Source organism: Anser brachyrhynchus, assembly GCF_964034855.1.
Source record: "Anser brachyrhynchus genome assembly, chromosome: 1".
In the NCBI taxonomy this organism is placed as follows: Eukaryota; Metazoa; Chordata; class Aves; order Anseriformes; family Anatidae; genus Anser; species Anser brachyrhynchus.
In genome coordinates, this window is record NC_137694.1 from 4,928,725 (window position 1) to 4,945,421 (window position 16,697).

Consider the following 16,697-nt stretch of genomic DNA (forward strand, 5'->3'; position numbering starts at 1 on the left):
ACAAATAGCAAGACAACCAGAATTTGGGAAGGCATGATGTTATCAGTGATATATCTACTGCTTCTCTGCCTTGGTACTGAGAACTCACATGATTAGAACATAGGACTGAAGAGTCAAAACAAACTATAGGGCTCTGCTGGGGAGAGGAAGATGTTAGCATATGTCATCCACTTCAAAGCTGTAGCTCCAGTATCTAACCCAACATGGGCATGTTTCTTCATGTGATGTTGAAGATGTTGGCCACTGTTGGTGTGGTAGAAGCTGAAAATGCTGTGAATGGTGTGTTTAGCACTGACTGTGGCAGATGGTTTGTTATACCTCTGTGGCTGATTAAGGGTTTCCTCTGTGGTAACTCTGTAAGAAATCTGTAGGCTCCTTATCAGGTAGACTAATTAGATAATAATGATAGAAAATAAAAATTAATAAATGAAAGAGAAGAACACAGAAAAGGAGTCAGTGTATGTGCTGCCTGAGTACGCTGAAAGCCTCAGGGACACTCTGATGGGACACTCTCAGCGAGAGATGAGAGGCCTGGGTCCTATCCTAAACTCTGCCATGAACTCCTTACATTCTTTTGGTCCCATTATTTCATTTTGTCAAACTTCAGTTTCCTTTAATTCATAGTTCCAGAAAATGGTGAGGGGGAAAATCTAGAGGATAAGAGCAGGGCATTTTGAGCTCTAGTGTAGAAAAAGATGCCCCTATGAAGCCATGTCTTCAGCAGCTTAGCTTTACTTTGGTGAAGACAGTGATTTACACAAGCTGATGACCTGGCTCCCTCTTTTCTAGTATGTCAACACACAACCATCCTTATGCCAGCAACATTCAGGTCCCCATTGCAAGCATTTAATAAGTTTAAGGAAGTTCCTGTTTTCATCTTTTGTTATAATCAGTGTTATGATGAATACAAACAATAACCAGAACAATTGTGGTCATCAGTGGAACTAATGGTGAAGAATACAGGGCTTTCCTGCTTAGACACAACTATCAAGAGGACTGTTTACTTAGCTAGACTGTCCTTTTATAGTTACCAACAGGAAATGTTTGCAATGTTTGTGTAAGAAGGAGACTTCGAATTATCCCACATGATCTCTTCAAAGGGATGTGAAAACAGAATGTATGTTTTAAATCAAACCTCAGAGCCCTTTTTTTTCACCTTGTAAGAGTAAGCACATCTGGTTTTGATGGACTTGTCAACCTGTTCTCTATGTTTTTACGGCCCCAGTTTGTCACATTCTCACTTCCAAATGGAAAAGCTTTGGATGAAAACCCACTTTTGATTTTTGGTACCTCCTGAGTTGCTTTAAACATCAATAGACAGTGTGATGAAGTCAACTTGACTCAAACAGCATCTATGATTGAATGGCAGACATCTTCTATAGGGAAGATTAATACACCTACTGCACCTTTGCAGTTGATTTTGGCTGGAGTGGGACTGGCTGGGTGCAGAGGACAACCCTCGCTTGTCCAGGAACAAGTGTGTGTGACAACATGGTTTTAGTTAGCTACAGGACTTCAGTACAGGGAGTTCACTGGGATGATAATAGACTAATCAGGATGTCTCATTTTAAACAATAAAGTACTGCTACAAATATAAATTAGGACCTAGCTTTGTTTAGGTCTTGTTTCTCATCATGAAGAATTATGCAACAAACAAATCACGGTTTAAAAAGTGTCTCTCAGCCTCCAACTCAGTAGATCAGTGAAATGCACAAAACAAATATTGAACCCATTTCGATCAGTAGGCTTTTGTCATTTAAAGCTTCAGAATTACCTGTTAATGCCCATTAATACATGGTTGGTGATGTGAAAGCTATTGCAATGCAGATAATGAAGATTATTTATGAACAGTGAAGTTGTGACTCCTTTTAGTTGATCACACACAAGTAAGTAAGTATTGGTCCATACATGTAACTATTCACTTACTATACAGTAGCAATCACAAGCCAATTTAAGATCTGAGTCCCATTAGGACTGGGAGCCATTTTTTTCCCCATTTTACACTAGGGGAGGGAGGTGTAGAGAGAGAATAGGGGACTTGCCCAGGGTCACACAGGAAGCCTGTGGTAGAACCAGGATATGAACATAGATTTCCTGAGCCTCCATTTGCTGCATTAACCACAAGCTCTTCCTTCCTCCCTTGTTTGGGAGAAATGACAAGTTTTCTTCAATATGAGAGGTGCCCTGCAAGGAACTCATCCCCAAGGTGCTTCTTTGCATGTGGAGAGGAAGCTATTGGCCAGGGGTGTCCTTGCACTGCAGCACATCCTTGCAAGTATGTATGTGTTTGTACCTGAAAAAACAAACAGACAAACAAACAAACAAAACAAACAAACGAACATACAACAAAACTGAAACCAATCAAACAGCAAAAACAAACAAAAACTAACAAAGAAAAAACAATCAATCACCCATGCAGATCTCTACCCCTTTCTCCTTTGTGCTGTGCTTTGTCAGTGGAGGGTGGTTGCTTTGGGGTTCTGGAGCTGTGTGGTTTGGACATGCCTATGAAGACATATGGCTCTGGGAGGTGGTTTTACTTATCTAGCCACATGTGGACATCTGCAGTGTGGATCTGAGGTGAATGCCAGAGAGACAGTTTAAAGAAGAGCAATAGGTTAATTTGGACAGTTGCATAAATTGCACAAGGTGCAGGTGTCTTCACTCCTGTTTGACCTAATGCCCTATCTGGGACATGGACAAATAAGCAAAATCTTAACTTGTTATTTCATGAGAAAATCTGTTACTGATCCGTGAATTTCTTTCTTTGCACATACGGTGGAAATAAGACTGTCTCAAAGATATCAGTAGAAAAGTGTCCTGCAGTACGGACAACAGGGGCTAGAAAGTGCTGGTGCTGGATGAGCACCTTGGTGACAATAGGTAGGAATGTCACTTCAGCATCTCATGGTGATAAACTTTGTCTCTCTCATTAAAGACGTGCTGGAGAAAAATGGGCCAGAGATAGAATATCACCAGGTTTAACTATATTTTTGTGAGATTAAGACATCCTTTAGTTGATGTTGTTGATTGTTGTTTCAAGAAATTACACTTCCAAGGTAGAGATCCTTTTCCCCTGGGATTCAATCCCGTATATTTATAGGATAACCTGGAAGATGTAACCAGCAGCAGGTTTCCTCTCTACTCCTGTAACCAAGCCACCATTCAGAGACGGGACTTTTAAACTCACAAACATGTATACAAAAGAATTATGTTGCTAGTGGATTCAACTTCAATTATAAAAGACAATAGAGTAATATGGTGATTTATTGTGCTGGTTAAAGAAAAGGTCACGCCCAAGGAAATTTTTGTGGCGATTTTTTTGTGGCCATCTACTTCCCTTACAATGATATTGTCCCAACATTAGCACAGGGATCAGTGAGAGCCCACATGCCTTTTATTCTGTAGTTGTGGTGGTGGTAACAGTCAACATCTCACCTCCAGATTCACCCAGGCAAGGACCCAGCTGCTCTTCTTGGACTACTTTTGTGCTGAGCGCAAGATCTTTTGGCTCTTGGGGAAAACAGAACCTTCCCCATCTCACCACAATATCAATGCTCCTTATCTATCTTGTGTCCTGAACAAGTGCGAGTACATCTGGTAACCAACCATAAGTATTCTCCTTCAGGAGAAACATTGGCTGAAGAAGACTGTGCTTCCCCAGCAAAGGGGATAGTGAGATGCAATCACCCAACCTAAACCCCAGGCATCAGTGGCACAATGAGAGCAGGGGGTATAGATTGATGGGTGGTGTGAAAGATCTGCTGGATTTGTTTCACTGGTCTACCATTAGCTGGTCCTGGATAAGATGCTTTTATCTGAAATACTGAGACAATCTTTTTCTGCTCAGTTAATGACAATGTCCTTGATACAGTCGTATAGGCTTAGCTAAGAAAGTACAAGCAAGGAAGCTGTAGATGGTGTTTGAAGAGATTTTGGGGGTGGGAAGAATATCAGGCATCCTGTTAAAAATTAATCTCTAGGGCTTTGGAAATTCAGTGTGAGCATAACTTCAGTGTTTTCCAGATAGTTATCTGTCTCACAGGCACACCCCGTTATTATAATTTTTATTGAGCTAACAAAGATGAATCCGGATACAGGGGAATAATATTTTTAAAAGTGCATCCTTTTCTAGCTGTATGTTTGTCTTCCTTTGGTCAAATGTAGCACTTTTTTTTTTTTTAAATAAAATTTCCTTTTTTTTTTTCTTGGAAAGACATTACAATTATTTCTTAAAGATTTTTATGGATTTAAGATCTTATTTGAGTCTAAAGTTTAATTTCATGACATTAATTTACTTCAGGTCAAATTGTTGTGATCTATGACTCTGAAAAGTGAGCAGATGGAACTAAATTGGCTGATAAAAATTATCATGAACAATTGTGATAGCCTTTCTCCTTTGTTTTTCATGATATCACACTCAGTTACATCTCATTTATTTGACTCCAGTTAAATATCGCTGTCTTCAATGAAATGTCCTTGTGAATTTAAATATTACTAACATGTATAAGCATAGTAGACCATTTCATTTTAATTGATAACAAATTTTCAGAGCTGTCATTGTACTGAAACTTTTGCTGAGAGTTTATTGCATTTCCTTATAACTGTTTTCTATTCAGAAAATATATCTATGCATTTGCCACTAGCCATGATGCTTAAAGGATTTGGCCAGTGACAATGACCACACAGGTGGCAAATACTGAGCAGTGAACAGTCTGCGTATCCTGCTTTTAAACGAATGCAGAAGGATGAGCAATGATTGATGAATATTTGTGACTAGTTGGAAAAGGTCAAATCAGGGCTTTCTTGAGTTAGGGAAACAAGCCAAAAAGCTCAAAACCCATTTGTGGATTGTGGCAGTATAGGACAGGCTGGGCTGTGGGCTATATTTATGCAAAATCCCATGAACTCTTATGCACTAAATAACAGAAATCATCTCATACTACTGCATGAGAAACAGTGAATTTTAGAGGTGAGGTACTTCACTTGAGACCACAAAGGCCAAGATTTCCGTTTCATTCTCCTGAAGCTCAGAGCAGGGCTGTAGCCAGAGAAAGGTCCTGTCTTAGTCAGGCCAACTAATGGCTTTGGAACAGCATGCCGCTCATGAGTAGCTGAGAAATCCCCCCTGTGAAGGGCTATGATACTTAATGGCAGCAATTTGGAGTTGGAAGAGAGTGGTATAAAGGCTGCCGAGGAATCTGAACCTGACACACGGTGACAGGAGCAGCTGAGCCCTGTGTCCCTGGGCTACCATTTAGACATTGAAAAATGTCTCGATTAAGGTGAGAGGAATCACATGGGGTCAGCTGCTCATTTAGTTCATATGAACCTCACCTGTTGAAATCATTTGTATATTTAGGTAGAGCTACACAGCACAGTGTGAAAATGTATGGAAATACAGTTAATTGCTTGGGTTCTGGAAGCAGTGTTCCTTTGTCCTTGTGGGACTCCTGACCCTACTGAGAAGGAAAACAAGTGCATGGAGCTCTGCTCTTTTTATTACCCAACCTAGCACTGTGCTATATGTGTACATGGTATATATATACCTGGTTGTATATGATAATCGAACAATACTAATTATGAAGGCATTTTCCATTCTCCCCACGTTCCTCACAACCTTTGACAACAAGTCAGATTTTGCCTTTTGAAATAAGCAGTTATTTTTATTCACGTTGCAAAAGATTTTCCAAACTCCACATATATTGTTATGTCTCTCAAATGCATTACATCACAGGATTCTTCTGAAAGGTGTCCAAATCCTGCATTAAAACACTTGTGGGAAAAGTTGAAAAAATAAATGGTTTATGTTAAATGGGATTTGGAAAAGGGAATGAAATGTATTGCACTGATATGGTGAAAAGGTAATGTACTAATGGATGCTTTGGTTTTGAATTAAGTGTTATGCTCCCTCATTAAACTCCATTCTGAAGTTATGCAAACTTATGTATACAGTCCCCCCCCCCCCCTTTCCTTCTTTTCCACAGGATAGTATGTAACAGGAGAGTGGTGAAGTTTGAACTCTCTGAACATTATGCCATGAAAAACGTAACCAAAGCAGATGGTTTAATGTTAAATTAGGAGGGAATACGGTCTGCCTGTATTTCAAGTACTGACTTGGAGAACTCTGGAAATCAGCAGACTCAACGTGTGCCTCGTGGCTTGATGGGACCCAGAGTGTACAGTCTCTGAAAGACATTGCTGCTGCAGTTCAGGCTGATAGAAAGAACAGCATTTAATGTTTCCCTCAGCACATTCTTTCTGAGTGTGGTGGACTTTGGACAGTGAAGTTTGAGGACTACAGACATTAAAGGCCTTTATTACTGAGACTTTTGTTCTTGAAAGGTTTCTTTATCTTCTTTTGCAGTGCTCCCATAGGCCCCACAATGCTAAATATTCTGACTGTTTGCACTGGTCTGGGTTTGGGATACCCTGGGAACACCATGGTGTATAGCCTTGCTTGCATGCCATGAAGCGGAACTTTAGGAGCTCTTGGCCTTCATAGCATCCTCTGGGATGTCCTAATGTGCCTTTTTGGACCACTCCAGATTTGGAAAGCTACCTGTCTCGAGCATCCAGAGTCTTTAAACACATATCCCACAAAACGTGTATCTCCCTCAGCACTCTTTAGTACCCTGCATTTCAAAGAGTTGGAGACAAACCTTGCACATATCTAGCATTTGCTCAGCATCAACCAAGTCCAGAAGTGTATGGGATGATTACATGACTGCACATCACATCCCAAGTAAAACATATGACAAAAGTGATCTGTTGGCCTTCTTAGACCACTTCAAAAGCCAAACTTCCAAAGGCCTCATCCTGGGATGAGATAATAACTTAAGCACTGCAAGGACTTGCTGAGCAGTGACAGTGGCCAAGGAGAGGCTTATGGGTCCCAAAGAGAATTTTGGTTCACTATTTATAGTTTAGAATTCTCCTTAAGAGATAGATTGTACTTTTTTTTGGAAAGAATGTACTTTGTGACAGGTCCAATACTGCTGGCATGATTAGTACATTTGGAGGATCAGCATCTTCAAGGAATTCCCTATTTCCTTTGTCCATTTTAAGGTTTTGACACATCTTAGACAGAAGTCAGGAACCTTGTAGCTCAGGCTAGTCAATTCTAACAAATCTGTCTGGTTAAGAAAATTAAAGTGAGTCATTTCCTGAAGGTACCTTTCTCCCAGGTGATGGTTGGATTGCCAGCATAGATGAGATGCATAACTCAGATGAATAAATTTAAGCAACATCCCGCAGTAATCAACTCTGCACTTAGTTGTTTGGGAATTCAAAGTGCATGAGGATTAAAAAATAGAAGGTGTAAATCCAAGCTCGTGCTACTTTAGGGTCATAAGCATGTTTTATTAGCTTCTTCCATTAATTCCTTTATTTCTTAATTGATAAACTTTAAAAAAAATAATCAGAAGGTACTAAAACCACACTCACATAGTACAAAAGCACAGTAACAATCTTGGAATGCGTCTTCTAATTTATTTCTGTATAAACAGTATTCTCCAAAAGCCATTCACATACATGCTGAAATTAGATTGCTTCAAGCAGAAAACACAAAACTAATCCAATCTGCTTTTAGTGGTTAGAAACTTATAATGCCAGTTTCAACTGTTGGCCCAAGTAAAGGTCATGGATCAATGTTGCAACTTCCGGAGCTGACCAATCTGTAGAAAAATAGTAGTCACAGGTATTTTTGAATCTTGGATCAGAATTGATCAGTGACAACTCAAGAGTGCAAGACAGACTCAGAGTGGCAAAGAAGAAATGATTAATTTTCCCCTACATCATACCTTTAGCTAGCGGTCCAATGTATATGCTTTCCATTTGCTTTGCTTGGAAAAATAATTTAAATAAACATATAAATAAATAAATAATAAAAGTGTACAGTCATAGTCTTATTTATTACAGTCTGGTATCTAAACCATATCCATAGATTTAATTGCAATGCACACTATGTTAACGAAGAAAGAAAAGTCCCAGGTCATTTGCCTTTTGAAGAAAAAAGCTTCATGGACCCAAAGTGCAGTTGCAGGCCTGCCAAATACCTTCCAACTTCAAAGGACAGTCAGGACTTCTGTGACACATATATTTTAGATTTAAAAAAAATAATAAATCTGATGATGATAATAGGAAACTACCACTGATGATGATAGGTAACCACCACTATGCCAAAAAACTAAAAAACTAAATAGATAACTTTTTTTCTTGGGTTTTGGGTACTTCTTGTGGTTCACCAAATATTTAAAGAGAAGTTCTCAAAGAGAAAATGGAAAGGTTTACAAGCCAAAAGTAGGAAAACGAAACCAGAAATGTGATTAAGTATTAATTTTAAGCCACAATTCAGAAAGATTCTTTTTGATGGTAGGTGTATTCCTCTGAAACTCTTGACATCATCCAGAAAGTTTTGTTGCTGTTGTTGGAAATGAGGGTTTCTTTTACATCCCAGTTATCTTAGGATGTACAACAAAGGACTCCTCACATTGTATATTCCCAGATTCAGGTCATCTAAAATTTAGGGAATGAGTTCAATATGTACGTACCCCTCAGTTTTGTGGAGAGAGACTGATTCAAAGCAATCTTAGCTTATCCTGAAATAATTGTCCCTTACTACCTTCTAGATATGCCTGGCTCTTTGCTATGACCCTATGGGAATGTAGACTTTTAGACTGGGTAGCTGAAGCTATAATCCCATTTTTGATTCTGAATTTTTATGTACCTTAAGCTAGAGGAAGGAATTCTAAGATATGGTAACAAACAAACAAAACCCTTCAGAATAATGTAAATGCCCAGATGAACATATTCTCACACTATGTTGTTAGGCCCTGTCAGTAATGAGGGATCTTCTCTACAGGACACATGAAGGAGAATGGAGGTTACATGCAGGTGCTGGGTACCAGCCTCCTACAGCTTCTGTCCGACTGGCAGGAGGGATTCAGAGGCAGCTACCAGAGTGGTAAGTTGGTCTTATTAGGAAGACTGAATACCATTTGCAGAAACTGAAAGAATTCACTTGGATTTATTTCTATTTCTGTATTTCGGTTCATTTTGCATTCCAGACATAACATCGTTTTGCATTTTCCAAAGCAGCAGCAATTGGTACTGATAGCCCCTGAGGCACCTAGAAAGGTAAAAAAGATGGACATGTTAAAGAAAACAGGCAATGGTTTCCTTTTATTTCATCCTGTAAACACATTTGCAGTCTAGTTATAACAACAGAGCAAGAAATTTCATATAATCAGTTCCTTAAAAGGATGAAAGACCATACCAGGTGTGATTCTGCATCCTTCCTTTGCAATCAGTTTAGTGCCATGGGAAATTCACTTCGAAACCCCATTTTTTTCATGGTGAACATAGAAACTTTTCATAGAGTTTCTGCCAAGGCCTCTGCCACTGCTGCTAACATAATTTCATTGCTTGCAGCATCTTGGGCTGCTACAGATTCCTCTGCCATCTAGCACCTGAGAGTCCTGCTAGCAATTTCACTATGACTGAGAACCACTTCAGCTATCTTCACTTGCTATCTATCACGTAAAAAGCTCTGCCAAGCAAGGCTCAGCACCATCTTAGGTATGGCCAGCCGTGTGACTGGCATGCAGCTGATGTTTATCACTTTTTTTTAATGTGAAAAAGTAATTGCAACACTTTTTTTTTTTTTTTGCATTACAATGGCTTTATGCTAAGTCAGCTGAGTCAAGTATTTCTTTACTTTCTTTCAAAGAGAATTTAACTCACTTTTAAAGGAAGTTAACATGGTTACCCAGGACAACCTTTTGCAAATTTTTTAGTTATAGTTCATGAATATACACATTTCCTTTGAGAAGATATAAGTCTAAACCACAGTGCATGGACATGAGTCAATAAAAGAAGCAATTCTTGTAAGCTTGTGTGCATGCATTTAGTTTCTTAAAAGTAGGCTATGACAGCAACATTGCATGATACACTGTCATATGAAATCATGTACTGCTACATAATACTGGTATGTAATGTTGGATCAGTGAGAAAAGTAGTAAAACAAGTTTAAATGGACCTTGTATTTTTTAAGCTCCAGAGTGTCTGTAAAAGTATCACTGAGATTTCAGTTGTCAGTAAAAATTAAAATAGAAGCTCACTTTTTTTTTTTTTTAATAAACTCACATTTTCAAACCAAAGATGAAGGTTTGTTTGGAACTTTGAAATCTGAACACTTGTGCAAAAATAAGAAAAGAGGGGAAGGAGTGAGACAAACCTCACAATTTTTTCACACCTGTCTTTTGCAACTGTTCCTGTTTCTGTATGCAGGTCTTCAGGCAGCTTGAATACCATAAATATTGTAAGTTTTGGTGGTGGTGGCATAAAATTATAAAATTCTGGGTTAATATTTGCCCTGTGACACTGCTGTGATTGCACTGGCTATATAAGAATGAAAATGTGAAGTGTAAAAGAAAAAAAAACAAACAAAAACCAAAAAACAAAAAACAAAGAGAAAAATAAAAAAAAAAGAAGAAAAAAAAATTCTCATCCTAAAATAGTGCCAATGAAGGCACTACCACCTTCCACAGGCTGATGAAGCTGATATAGGGCAGAGCAATCAGAGAAATGCTTGGGTACAGTAAGCAGAAAGCAGAGCAGCTGCACTGTGTTTTACCTCTTTGAAACTTTTAACAGGAAGCAACCCTGACATGAGGCAGGGAACTGGTCCTTCAGATGCTGGAAGGCTATCGGCGTTGTCAGCACTCAGCACTTTGCAGGAAGCACCCACGACTCCTCCAGGCTGGCAGCTAAATGTGCTTTTCGGAAACAAATAGCCACAAAAAGCATGTCCCTTCTGCCCTGTGCCTCCTCTTTTACATCACTGGACCCAAATCATATGGTGCAATATCAACACTGTTTCACATACAATGCTCCTGTCTGCCACAGCCTCTGCAGCTCCAGATTTTTTTGGCTTGCTTTCCCCAGTGCTGGCCCAAAGCAGATGACCGCAGCTTCTGCTAAGCCTTCCCTTCTCCTAGGGTGGATTTCCAGTGCAGCCAGAAAAGCAGCTCAGCATTGGGCCAGTCCCCCTCCTAATACACTTCAGGTACTTAAAAAAATTGCACAGCAGGAAGGGTGAAGGAATCTCTTTGCCACACATATAGCAACAGTATTAATAATACCGAGTCACAGCCTAGTGACAGAAAAACATTTATACACACATGCGAAATCCAGGACAGCAAAGTGAATTTATAAGCACCCCAAAGGCCAAAATATACAGGCTGCTGTAGCTGTATTTACGTGAGCACAAACCTTTCCTCATGCAAACGCACATGTGCACAGACACCCGTACACACACAGCTTGCACATACAAAGAACTCTTTTTTTTCTCCTCTTCTTGATATGCATGTTGTGGAAAATGTGTGTCTCTGCGGGTCTGGTGACATGCAAATGTTTATGTGGGTGTTAAAAAAAAATGGAGAAGGTGTGAGGCATGTATTCGGAGAGCCAGAAAGCCACACACAGGCTTCTATTTATAGCACCCTCGTGGTGAAATAGAGAAACCGAACTGCAGCTTCTACCTGCTGTTCCCAACTGAAGTTTGACAAGAGCGGATAAAACCTTTCAGGGTCTCTTTGTAGTTTTAACTGACAACCAAAAGTGATGAGTTAGCTGTTTCCTTTGCGACCCTCTTAAGCAGGTGAAGAAGTCAACCGCTGCGCGAGAGGAGTGGAACAAGCTGACGCTGCCTCGGTGCCTGGTAGTGCACCCTGCAGAGCTCGGGTTGAAAAATAGAAACAGCAGTTGGTCTGAGCACGGTGGCCAGAGTGTGCCTCTCCACCTGGATTCCTGGCCCCAGGTGAAGACTTTGTGATCCAGGCACCTTGGAGTATATGGGCATTTCCATTTCTTTCTTGGTCCATCTGTCAGAAAGAGAAAAATAGAAATCTGGGGTCCTGGTATCAGACTTCAGATCTGAGGTTATGGTTCAAACCCACTGATGATTTCTTATACTAATAATAGAATGACTGCAGGTTTTTTTCTCATGTTGTTCTTCGATGGATTCTTCTAAAATGTGATCAAATTGATATTAATTGATATTCTCTTATTTTTGTGATCCTGCTGCTACTGCTAAACATAGTGTCCATTACTGCAGCATTCACTCATTGCTTTCCTGAGGGGACTAATTCAAATATTTTCCTCTTTGAAGCCAAGATATTCAATAGATCAGAGGCTGGGGTAGGTAGGCATCTCACCACCCGACACTTTGCACTACAAAGGCTGGTCTTTGCAGTCCCTGGTAGTAGCCACTGTTCTGACTTGTGCACTGGTAGAGGACATTTCCTCTTGCTCAGCTCCTCTGAGCTTCGTGACACCATGCAATCCTCCACATCACACCACTTGTGTGCAAATCGTGGATTGCTCCACAGGGATTTGGGAGCTTTCTTTCTTTCTCTTTCTTCCTTTCTTCCTTCCTTTCTTTTCCTTCTTTCTTTCTTCTTTTCTTATACTGAAGGTGGGTCTGGTACTCAGAAAATGACAGGGTAAGGAGCAGAATATCTCAGTATTCAGCTATTATGATACTATTATATACTGCCTTTTGGCTGGAGCTTGGTGCAGCAATGGTGGAACAACTTAAAGCTAAGCATTTCCCCTCTCACTTTCCCCATTTTCTTAATTTTATAAAATGTAAAGAAAGCAAGAGGATGGAAGTATTGTGTGAGTAGTTACAGCACATGTATTTCTCAAAAAAAATTTGTTGAATTAATAAATGCAACTTTAAAAAAAATCATTAAAATTTTTATTTAGAGGAGTTCTGATATGAAATTTGTGCCAATGTGGTTTTAAAAAGTAACATCTAAAAAGTGGAGGAAAAAATACACCTGGATTCTTTGAATTAAGTCAGTATTTTTTGAACTAATCTTGGAACTCTATTGACTCACCAAAAATTCTGAATATTTTAATTTTGTGTTGATCTAAATTGAATTTTTATCAAACTCCATATTTTAGAAATTCAAGGGAACCAACAAATTAGTCAGTCCTAGGATAATAATCAGTGAGTTTTGCCTGTTTGTGTCTCATCTGAAATTGCTGGCAAAGCAATTATTTTGAATTTCTGTTTCATTCTAAAATTTCTTTATTTCAGTCATTCAATACATAAAACTTTTTTTGACTGGATAAACTATTCACATGGCACATTGCTCTTGACTGGAACAAGGATGATCAACCTTGAAAGCTTTTGATATCACTCTATCTCTATTTTCATAAACACGCATGTTAAAAAGCAGTAGTCCTCTTGTGTGGACAAAGACATAAAATAAACACATATACTAGTATGGGCAGTGGCTACGGATATAGAAATATAAGCTGTGCTGACATAAGGCACTTTCATAATAATATACCTGCAACTCTGCGAGGACCACAATCCCTAACTGAAGCTATGAGATCAATATTACAATTGTTAGAGATCAAATCTGGACCTGGCCTCGTGCTGCAAGCATTAATAAATTCACTACCAAAAAATTTCTGCATTTGCTTTGGTGACTGTGCCTTAGTATTCACTTAAATTTGCTTATTTTCTTCCTGGTCAATAAATAACTTTGATAGATGGCAATGAGGAGAGATCGCAAGAGAGTGACAAATGCTGCTGAGATGGATTCCTTTCAAGCTATAACTAATAAAACACCAACTTTTTGAGAACAGTTTTGATTATATTTGACTGCTTTTGCTTCTGCCATTGTGTTGTTTTTCTTGTGGCAAAAGGAGAAAAAGTGCCCCTCTAGAAAACAAACAAACAAACAAACAAAAAACAGAAAAAAAACCCAACAAAAACACAAACCCAGAACCTTCTTTAAAAACATAGGTCCTACACTGAAGATAAAGCTCAGCAGTCAAAAATTCCTCTATTAGAGAGGAAATAATGAAGACCTACTGCACTCACACACACAGACCGAAAGTCCCTGTGAAAATCTTGGGTTTTGTACTCACCTAAAGGACAACATGGGCAAGCGAGTCTAGTCCCTAAGGCATGTCAAAGCACTACTGTAGGTGTGGGTGTGACACAGGAGGACACTGATTTGCACGGTACTTCAGGGATGAGTCTCGTTGGGTAATCTGCTCCACTCTGATGGCATGACAGGCCTTGCTCAAGGTCTTTGCCCCAGAAAGCTTTCCCAGGAGGGAACAAAATGGGGAAACTATTGCCCAGGGTCATAAAACAGGCCAGTGCTGGAAAATCTGCTTTTCTTGTTCTTTCTACTGGACCATGCTGCCTTTGAGGGAGACGCTGTAAAGACTTGTCGAGTCCTGGGGTTTTTAGGCACATTTCTGTATTTGTTATTTTAGCATAGTTATGAAGTTTTAGGTCAGGCACTACATAACTCTTTGTTCTCAGCCTAAGGTAAGGTGCTGCTAGGTTTCCCGAGGATTTGAGACTTGCGTTACGTAAAACATGTTAAAGCACAGCCAAGCCACTTCAGCTGGCTAATCGGGGCAAAAATACAGGGAGGAGAGGTCCTTCAGTGTTGCCCCAAGGCTAAAGCAGAAAGGTCATGGTGGGGTGGAGTGAGGTGGGTTTCAGGGATGAAGAACTGAACTCAGCAAATTCACTCCAGTCAAAATAAAATGCTTTATTATAATTTTACCTCAGGATAACTCAGACACCTCACTCATTCTGAGGTTAAGAAAAAAAAACCCCAAACCTAGCTTTTTTTAGCAGTGAAGGCAAGCCCTAACTGTAGACCTAGCTTAGGGGCTCACCTTCACTGGGGATATTTGGTAGAGCAGCACTGCCAATTAGCTAAATGTTTTAGAAAATAATCACAGATATTCCTTCAGAGCGTCCCCATTTATTCTTTTTCCAAACTAAATTAATTTTAGTGTAAATCAGCGAGGATTTGGCTAGTGTATTGAGGGAGAGGGGAAGGCATCAGTTATTGAAGCAAACTGACATTAATTAAGAGCACATCTTCTAGAGGTACACTCACATGGAGGTCTGTGCTCTAAAAGAGGAGCAAGGAGGATTCATCGGAAACAGCAGCTTGTCTATAATCTTCAGGTGCAGCATTTGGACTTTTTTTTTCCAATACAAAAAGCAACCCCCCCCCCCCTCCCCCCCGGCCACCATCCCCCAGCTTGTACTAGATTGAACCAAGCCCAAGCGAAAGCTGGGGCTGGCAAAGCTCCAGCCGAGTGCAGAGGGTATGCTCAAAGCAGGAAGCTGTGGCAAAGCTGAGTCGCTAAAAAGCTACTGGAGCTAATATATTGTGGTCATGGGGATAGGCAGCAGCATCTGAGTAGCGATGGGAAGACTCAAAAGCGCCTTCAAAACAGGCTTGAAAAGTACTGCTGATCTTTGCACTTTGACTGGGCTTTTGTGCTTACGGTTACGCTTGAAACATTTAGGCCGCACGTTGTGTGGTGACGGCCTGGTGCAGTGCATACGGTCTATCCCTACGCACGGCGTGTGCCTCGCAGATGCCTCGTTTGCTGCCCGTGCACCTAAATGCAGAGGTATACGCTTTGAAGGTGAAAGGGATGCGTAGGAGCAGAGAATTGGGTTCATCTGGCAGCATTTGTGACGGCATCTAGGGCAAAGCAGCTTGTAAACACTTGCCGGGGAATAGCTGCCTCTTTCTGTGGCGGTGTGAAAAGCCAGGCCCACGCTCGTGGATTGACTAATTCTTTATGGGACAGAAAAAAAAAAGCTGCTGGCTGTGAAGCTAATAAAAAACACCAGGTGGTCAACATATCATGGAGGCCATTGTTCTGGGAGATTGTTCCATTCATTAATATGAACTGCGCTGATGAGAACAGGATGTACAGCATTACCACATGAGATAGGGAGCAAGGAGATGGAAGGGGTGAGGTAAGATGTCCTTTTCCTTCTCTGGTCACCCTTGGGAGAGGAGTGGGAGTGGCCATCTTGCAGACCTGAAGAACTGCTTCAAGTAGGGATACAGGGAGGACTTCCACCGCTTTCTCAGGGGAGAGAGGTAGCTGCTACCAAAAAGCCACAGTAGCTGCTACCAAAAGCCATGGAAAGCTGCAGGCAGAACATGCAAAGGGAGGGACAAGCTCCTGTCCCCATACCGGAGCTGTGCTCTCTACCTCTCTGCCTGTAGGTGACTACCCCTGTAGATGCCTTTTTTGGGGGGTACAGCTTTGGAGACTGTTTCTTGTGTTTCTCTGGAATAGCCTCAAGAAACCACCTGTGCAAGATAGAGACACAAATGTAATTTCTGTGGTCTCTACTAGGGGTCAGAAAACACACAAACATCCAAGACACAGCTTGTCATGCTTGTCTCCTTCATACTGACCTGTGCCCCCTGGACAAGCCAAGCAGGAATTACTGAGAACCCACATGCTGTATTAGCTGCATTTTTGAGTCCTTTCATCTGTTCCCTGCTCTCAGGTGGAGGAAACTGTGAGTATGTGTCAACTGGGTTAGCAGAACAGTGTCAAAACCCACTCTCAGGTCATGCTCACTGCTTGCCTGTCATCTGGGTTATAAACCGAAGGCCTAACCTCTCCAGTCGTAAAAAAGGATCTGGCCGGACCAGGACAGGGCCGAGGGTGCTCAGAAAAGTGGCTAAAGTTGGACAGGAAGGTGGGGAGCTAACAGGCCACCTCAGGGCTCTGTGAAGGGTGACACTTGGGTCTGCTTTCTGTCCTAGTGTAGGCCCAAGGAAGCTGGGATGAAAGAGAGGTAGGTAGAGGAAGATGTCACCAGCAGC